This window comes from Diadema antillarum, unplaced genomic scaffold, assembly GCF_040938485.1.
Source record: "Diadema antillarum isolate AM-2024a unplaced genomic scaffold, OU_Dant_1.0 scf00000143, whole genome shotgun sequence".
In the NCBI taxonomy this organism is placed as follows: domain Eukaryota; kingdom Metazoa; phylum Echinodermata; class Echinoidea; order Diadematoida; family Diadematidae; genus Diadema; species Diadema antillarum.
Window position 1 is genome coordinate 1,045,012 of NW_027271032.1, and position 8,804 is coordinate 1,053,815.

Sequence of the window (8,804 nt, forward strand, 5' to 3'; positions counted from 1 at the left end):
TTAGGAATCACAATTGACTCGAGTTTAACTTGGAACGATCACATTCATAATATCCACACGTCTGTCTCAAGAACTGTAGGAATTTTATATCGACTGAAAAACTTCATTTCTCAAAATTCCCTGACTATTCTATACAATGCATTGATCTTTCCAATTATCACATACCGCAATATCGTTTGGGGAAACTGTGGCTCAACTAAAATTAATCCAATTCTTACTCTCCAAAAACGTGCTGTACGTTTGATTACCAATTCCCGTTACTTATCCCCATCCAATCCCCTATTTCGTCAACTAAAAACATTGAAAATTGAGGATCTTCACACCTTTCAAACTGCTGTTTTTATGTATAAATATACATTTAATTGTCTTCCAAAAATTTTTGATGGCTTCTTCACTCCAAATTTCACCGTTCATTCATATCCAACACGTCAGTCGTCCGATTACCATCTCGAAAACCCCAGAATCATTTTAGCTCAAAAATCATTAAAGCACAATGGACCAGATATTTGGAATTCTTTACCCCCTAATTTAAAACAACGTACGTCGTTGAACATTTTCAAACGAGAACTAAAAAACACCCTCATAATCCAGTATACTTCTGACACATAAATATTCATACCACCTGGTCAACAAACACCTTAAACAATGAGTTCACGGCCATAACTGAAGTAACATTCACCTCATCACACTGATACACAAAATAACACTCAACGTACAAACCAAGATTCATCCCAACACAATGCACACCGCACTGCACCGCACGCCCTTCGCACAATTACTTCCCACTCAGTGAGTGGCAAGATTTTCTTTATGTATCTCTTCGTTGTGCCCTTTGCACAATTACCCCCCACTCAGTGAGTGGCAAGATTTTCTTTATGTATCTCTTTACCTGGGGCCATCTTCCTCGTCAAGCTTAGCTTATGATGATGGTCCCCTGCATTTCATTTTTATCATTTCCTATTGCTTCCTTTCATATATGATATTCGTTCTTGAAAAAAAAAAAGAAAATGTATGTAAGATCCAAACGTTACGAATATTAGCTGTGTAAATGACTATGTAAGTATTTTGTTGATTTGTTGATTTGTATTGATTTTGAAATGCAGAAATAAAAACTGAACTGAACTGAACTGAACTGAAAAGTTATATGAAGTTTTAAAGTTTTGGTGCCGTCATTGCTGGATAGGGATAAACCTTGATGTCATTATGGACAATAATATAAAGAAATTTCAACATATTTTTACTTTCTTGGAGAATAAAAGAGCCCTAGACCACCTGTTTTATAAAGCAGGATGAATTATTTCATACCCTTAACATCTACACATCAGAAACAAGTCGATTGAATGTGTACTCACTTTCCATGAAAAAAAAAATACATGAAATTATGTTTCATAATATCAACATTTATATTTCGGCTTTTGTTTCCTTTAAACTCCATTTCGATTCTCATCTCAGGCTCCGCGTCTTCCAATTTTCGCATTGAAGACGACATCGACGAAAACTCTCCAAGCCTCGCCGTCATCCTCTACATAGCAATATCCGTGGTCGCAGTCGAGAGCATAGCGATATTTGCGCTTGGCGCTTATGTCATCCTCCACAGGAAGAAACTATCGTCTCGCACTTCGTCCACGGACTCGCTGGATGGGCAGTGGTGCCCAAACTGTAGCCACGCCATCGCCGTCGACGTCGAGCAAAGTCAGAGGTTCGCCGATTCGCTTCCGACAATCTCCTCGTCCCTAGATGGAAAGAAACTTCCTAGTTGGGAAAAGGGACCAACATTTAGGTAATTTATAGCAAAATAATGCAACCACAATGTTCTGTACTTTCTCAAGTTATTCCTTCGTGTGGAATTCTTCATGCATGGTTTAGATTATCTTTGTTAGTACATTGTATCACACTCGTAGTTATCTCGGGGGGGGGGGGGGGTTCCAGTGAGTCATCAATGCTATATAGATTATGATACCAATATTCAAGGTCATCGGAGCACAATGCTGTTTTAGGCAGCTTTAGATTTTCATGACGCAAACGTTCAGAGGAAAACAAACTGCACATGCTCAACATTGGTTGTTAAAATCGGTTTCTCGTCGGCTGAGCTTTCAAGTCGGTTTTGGGCCATTCTAGCGTCCGCTCGAATTCAAGACGCAGAGAGCTATTTATCATTGATGATATGACCATATGACCTCAGAGGGAGCGCCATTTTACTTTGTATTGGCTGCGTCCTCGCGTTCTTTGCAACACAACGCAGGGAGAGAGAGAGAACGGCTAACGCAATTGTCGTCTAAACGTCGGAGTCGCAAATTTAAATCTCCCTGTTCAATTATGACAAGTGAAAGTTAAGTCCGGTGAAATCTCAAAACTGAATGCGTTTCTGATTACAGCACAATAGTCATGTAGAAAGCTGAATCATTTCAACGGCTCTCTCTCTCGGCCTATAAAGGCATCACTGTATCCTATACTGTATAGGCCTACTGTCTGTACCCTGTAAAATCTCCAGTCCTCTTGGAGAACAGCGGTTCGGCAGTCTACCTAATATCGTCATTACCGTTTTCTTTTTCTCCTCCTCTTCTTCTTCCCTTTCTTCATTGCCCTCTCATCCTGTCTTCTGTTCTTCTGTTTCGCAACATCATTCCACTTTTCCCTTCAGACACACTCGAGAGCACGTGTACAACCTCGGAATCTACGAGTACAAGCGCGGGTACCGTCGCCGGCATCGCCACCATCACGGGCTGCCTTATTCATACGACCGACGACGCCCGCGACGCCCACGAAACATCGATATCGTGGAGATGTACAAGTGGCTGGAAGGAGTCGATAGCGTTCGACGGCACGACAGAGAAAATGCTAGAAATGAAGAACAGCGTAGAGCAAAACAGTGTAAACATGTAACGACTAATAACATTAATGTTTACATGCCACCTCTGAAGAGCAACTTCGATGTTCGAGAGGGGCTCCCACCGCCGGAACGTTCAGAGCAGCCAACCGGTCAGACCCTGAGGTTTGAATTTGAGACAGGAAAGGACTTAGCTACCACGTCATCTTCTACAAGCTTTCTTTAACATGAACGTTTGGATTGAATGTTAAAGCGGCTCTGGGTGAAGGTGATCTTACACCTCTTCCTAGGAGAGAATTATCAAACGATAAAAAAAAGGGGGAACAGAAGGAGAGATTCGATGTGATTAATAAATTGTCATTATGATAAAACAAATGTGTACTATACAAACGTTTCGCCACTTTCAGGGGCACTCTTACTTTTCACGCGGATTTATACAATCGGTCAAAAACTAGGGACTTTTTGTAAGTTTCGGGATTATGACAACATGCCACTAAATCACATGTATATAAATTCCTTTCTCTCTCTCTCCCTCTCTCTCTCTCTCTCTCTCTCTCTCTCCCCCTTGGCTTTCATGGTAACGATCAGAAGAGGTAGTCATGGCATATTGTGTAACAGACTTTCTCCTCCGACGCACGATAGTTACCCCGCTTATACAAGCATTGTATTTCTGTGAAGGTTTTAATAAAGTGCCATGGGTTTGTTTAAGAGAATCAAAAGTGTGTCTTTAGTTTTTTTCCCCCTTTGGTTTGTTTGAGTTTGTTTTCACTATGTATTTTCTTACGCAGACGCGGGACAACCTTTAGTGCGGTTATTCTCAACTGGTGAGCCGAGAAGCTCTCTCAGGTGGGCCGCGATGTCGGCCAAAAATAAATAAACCAAGATTTATCTTCGAACTAACTGGCTTCAAAAACAAGCAAGCAAACAAACAAACAAACAAATACCAAACAAACATGCAGGGCCAAAGTTGGTCTCGGGATGTACCCAGAAAAGGTTGACTTTTGAGGAACACTGTTTTAGTGTGAGACACATTAATGAATAGTTGTGATACATGTACATTCAGTCACAGACAGACGTATAAAAATGATGATATAAAGAAAATGGCTATTGATAATACTGGCAATGATGTACTTAGATATCATCAAAACCGTATAACAAAGTTGAAAACAACTCATAGGGAAAACTGAAAAATGCTTGTGAAGCTGAGATGAAATTTTCTGCATGGATCTATGCTAACACGAGATTAAAGCTTCCGAAACAATAAACATGAGAAATATTTCGAAATTGTTTGGGAAGTGGTTGACGCCTTCCATGTGCCTCCGTTGAATGCATTCTCGAAGTTTCTCGAGGTCTTTTTCACTGTGTATGGTCACTTTCTGCAGGCTTTTAGTGACGGATGTGATCCTTCCATCGTAATCTATGTCCAAGTTCTCAGAACGTTGGTGTGGCGCAGAGCGTTGTGGAGGAGCTGCTGTCTGATGTACGCAGTGAGGGATTCATTGATGAAGAATGGTTTTCCTTGTACACTCTCTCTCTGGCGTTGCACGTCAAGAAGCGGACGGTGATCGCGTTCGGTTTTCCATGACTCTCTTCTCGAGCGTCACGTCCATGTCGATTGTGTCGGGCAAGACGGTGGCTGCTGTTGATATCAACTGGTTTGACGTCATCAACGTCTAGTTGATCCTTGATGACGAACTGTATGACCACGTCGTCGGTGCACTCAGTGGGTCTCTCGGCTATCCCGTGGATTTTAAGGCAGTGTCGTCGACTGTACTGCTCTACTTGGTCGTCGAGCTCGTCATCAACCTCGTGAAGTCTCTGTTGTACTTTCCTCATCTGGGATGTGAGCGCACCGATTTCCCTTTGCTTGCTCTCTATGTCGAGTCGTAGGGATTTTTATTCTGAGTCACGTCTTCAATGAAAAGCTTTCGCGACCATGACAGTCAATCCGGCTCATTGCCATTGTCTGTCACTTGATTATTCGGCGATGTGACAGTTGGCTGCCCAGCTCGATTTTGGCCATGGCCAATGAGCTGCTGATCCTCCGCTAAGCATACCCGGGCAAGCGATGTGCCGTTGAGCATGGTGGCCTTCGGCATTGCAGGCCCTCAAAAAGTCATGAATTCTGAAGAATTCGAGATTCAATGTACTCCACGATTTGATCCAGTCGTTCGGAGTACAAAGTAGCTATGGTACATTACAGTCAATAAATGAAAATCAGGGTCAGAAATCAATTCAAATAGAAGAAGAAACCGCGTGCGTGTGTGTGTGGTGTGTGGTCAGGTGCTGCTCTGTCACTCCACAATATATAGTTCAAGTATATAAACGATTTTTTAAAACTAATGTAATATTTTATCGAATGTTATTCCTGGCCACTGAAAGTCGATCAGTGTTTGGTTAATACTATAGTCTATAAGACACAACAATACTTTTTGATAGAAGGATAACGGTGTGACTGCTTTCTATTTCATGTCAGAAGTAAAGAAAAAAATCAGTAAGATTTGTGTCCAGATCATTGGAAGACTTCTGAACTTTTGACGTAATCACCGCATAAATTTGCACTGATGGTTATGATTTTGAAACACCTAATGAAACTTGACAGAAAATAACCTTTTTATACGCTACATGTTAGATTTTAATGCAACGTAAACGGTATTTGTTTTATTTCACTTAATAAATCTAGGCAGAACTTGGAGGTACACTTTTAAATAAGCTTGTTCAGGTCTTGAGAACTGTCTCTTCCAGAGAATTGATTTGTATTGTAATCAAACTCTCTTACTGGGCCCGTCTCTATATAGTAGTCTAGACTGTAGTAATTACGACTACAGCCTAACAACAACCAGGAACACAATAGTTATTTTAGGGTGTCCAAAATGTTAACACGGTAAGTTTGCTTTGACATCATATAATGCAAGTCAGATTTGCTGAGATAAATCATTTGTAGCCATGGGGTTATTTCTATGTAGGCCCTGCTTAATGATTTTAGAAATGTGCACACATGTATCCCCATTTTAGAACGCGGGCAACCTGCATGTAAAGTCGCAGTCAGTGGTTGCAACACAATATAGCGACCTTTTATTTGCTTTTCTGCGTGATTATTCGGACGTTTCATTGTCATCTTTTGCTGGAAAAAGGACTTATTCTTTACGCATTCAGTACTGCGCACATTAACAGTGAGAACAACCCCCATAAAATCACAATACACACACAAAGTAAGTCAAGGATCTTTTCGCTGCTTATAAAGAAAGACTATCAGCTTAAAAATTGGAAGACAAGACTGTCATTCACAACAATATCTATCCACGGATTTCAGTAGTTAATGTTGACTGAAATATAGTCAGTTTATTCTCATCATAATGTATATTTTTTGTATAATGAACATACACCTAAATGTTATCGTGTTTGTTTCAATTTGCTGATTTGCTTGGTTTAAAGGGGTTATAGGGCCTCTTGGCTGAGGTAAGGATTCAGCTTTAAATATTTCGTGAAATATACTTAGAAGCCATTTTATGAAATGTTATAGAGCATAAGAGCAATTCAAAGATTATTTGATGAAAATCGGTTTTGAAATGGCTGATATACGAAAAAACAAAGTTAAACAAAGAGATCCTAATAAAAGGTGGGTCCCACCTTTTGTTTTGGATATCTCAGCCATTTCAAAACCAATTTTCATCAAATGATCTTAAATTTCTCCTAGAATTATGCTCTGTTATTTAAAAAAAAAGAAGGATGGAACCTGAAGCCTCATCTCAACAGAAACTGTACCACTCTTTAATCATAATCTATTAATATCATTATCATCTAAATTCTTAAATCGTCAGGGGGTCTATCATCTTTACAAGCTAAACTTCCCAGTTGACCCCTCCACTTTTTTAATGGTATACATTGCAATCTGTATATTGTATTTTCATTTTTCTTCCCAAATGGAATGTAATTATAGGTCCTACATTTTAACATGCGATGATTCTAATGAATGCGAATAAATATATGTATGCCTACTAAGCTATATACTGACTGTATACTATACGCCGCCTCTACAAACTCCCCCGCGGATAGGAAATGTGTTGAATACGTCTCTAGCGTATCCGGAAAATTGCCCCCAGAGGGCAAAATATTACCCCCGGCTAAATACTGGTATAAGTGGTAAGGTTATAGTGTAAAGATTATAGGGTTAGGGTTAGGGTTAGGGTTAGGAGTTTGGGTTAGGGTTAGGATTAGGTTCAGGACTACGATTAGGATTAGGGCCAGGGGAAGGGTCCGGGGTAATTGTCCAGGGGGTAATTGCCCTAATCACCAACCCGTCTCTAGAGCGACCAGCGATCACATCCGGGTCTCCCGTGGAGAAAGTTTCACTGTGTATAGCGGCCACTTTATCATTCTATTGTAAGCACTGCCTGGATGTGTCAGCATTCTATGACAAGTGTTATTCATTTATTTCTCAATGTCAAACTTTCTCTGGACCTATCATACCTAACGGCCCTTAGAAAGAAAGAATAAAAAACATTTTCAAAGAACCAAAACTGAAATCTTGCCTTGTGCACTCAGCTTGTTAGGAGATGAGACAAATTGTAAGTAAAGTTGTATCAATTCCCATGCATATCTCTATACGGGAGACATTTTGTAATACATGATGAAATTCGATTCCAAATCGTCTATAAAAACCACCTGTATATATACCATGCAAAAGGCTACATCATTTAATTTCAGAAATTTTCACAGTGTGGTCGTGTGACCATACTATACGCAGATTTAAGTGGATTTATCTAGGGTACATGCACTAGCAGGTAATATGAGACTGCAGGTAATATGGCACGCGTGACTTAAAAACCCTTATTACTCCACCTGAACCACTTCCAAAATGCATATAGCGCCATCTATAGTTTTATATCATCACTGTGCTTAGTTATTGATGATTTTCCTGCTCGCTGACTGAAAGTGTGGTGAGAATATCACCAAATACTGACAAGATATGTAAAAATTACAGTATTTTTTAGCCTTGATATAAGATTTGACATTTCACCAATTACACTGGTGTATTTAAGCAAAGTTATTGTGTGTGAAATCAATTCTTTGCATTTTACGTAAGCTCATTGAATGGTTTAACCAAAGAAAGTGTGTTTTGGTCTATGTACTGTACTAAATATGTGTTATATGGCTCCAAAGGGGACCAACAAGACCCAACAAGCTGCAGGTAATATGAGACGTCAATATGGCGGACAGGTTTTATTGACATCTCTGATTTCAAGTGACTTGCCTAATTAGATAGAAGCCAACATCAAAATACCTCATTTTCTTCTCTGACAGTTTTTTATATTCAAAGTATATAAAAAATGCATCACAAAGTACAACACACAGCTATATGAACATGTATGTAAATTAATATTTGTGTACTTTAGATAGGGTGCTGCCAAATTAATGCTATAATCTTCAGTTTAAGTGTTATTTTATATGTGTTAGATACTGTACACGATTACTTCAAACATTTGAATTCACAATTTTCATAGTTTTAACCAAAAAAGACTGGGGCCTCAACGTTTTGTGTGATATTTCCGCGGTTTTTATTATTTTTTTAACAAAAGAATAACAAAATATAATACAATGCCCATCAGGATTATCTTTTTTTCTTTGAACTTTTGTGCAACATTTGATACCTATTTTGTAAAAATCTGGATAGTGGTGTTGTGTTCCGAAGACCTTTACGTAATAATCTCATGTCGATAATGAAATCTCATGTCGGCGTCAAATTTGAGAATTTCTGAGATTTGTGTACAAACACACGGAAAATGGCGTTTCATGCTTAAAATCAATTTTTGGCTTAAAATTGTGTTATTTGTCTCAGTTTTAGATAATATTCATATGATATCTATTAAAATCAAATAGTCAAACAACACCAATAGAAAAAACTCATAAATTTAAGACATAAAATTGTCATTTTAACATTGACACAATGTCTACCATGCACAGTCTCATATTACCT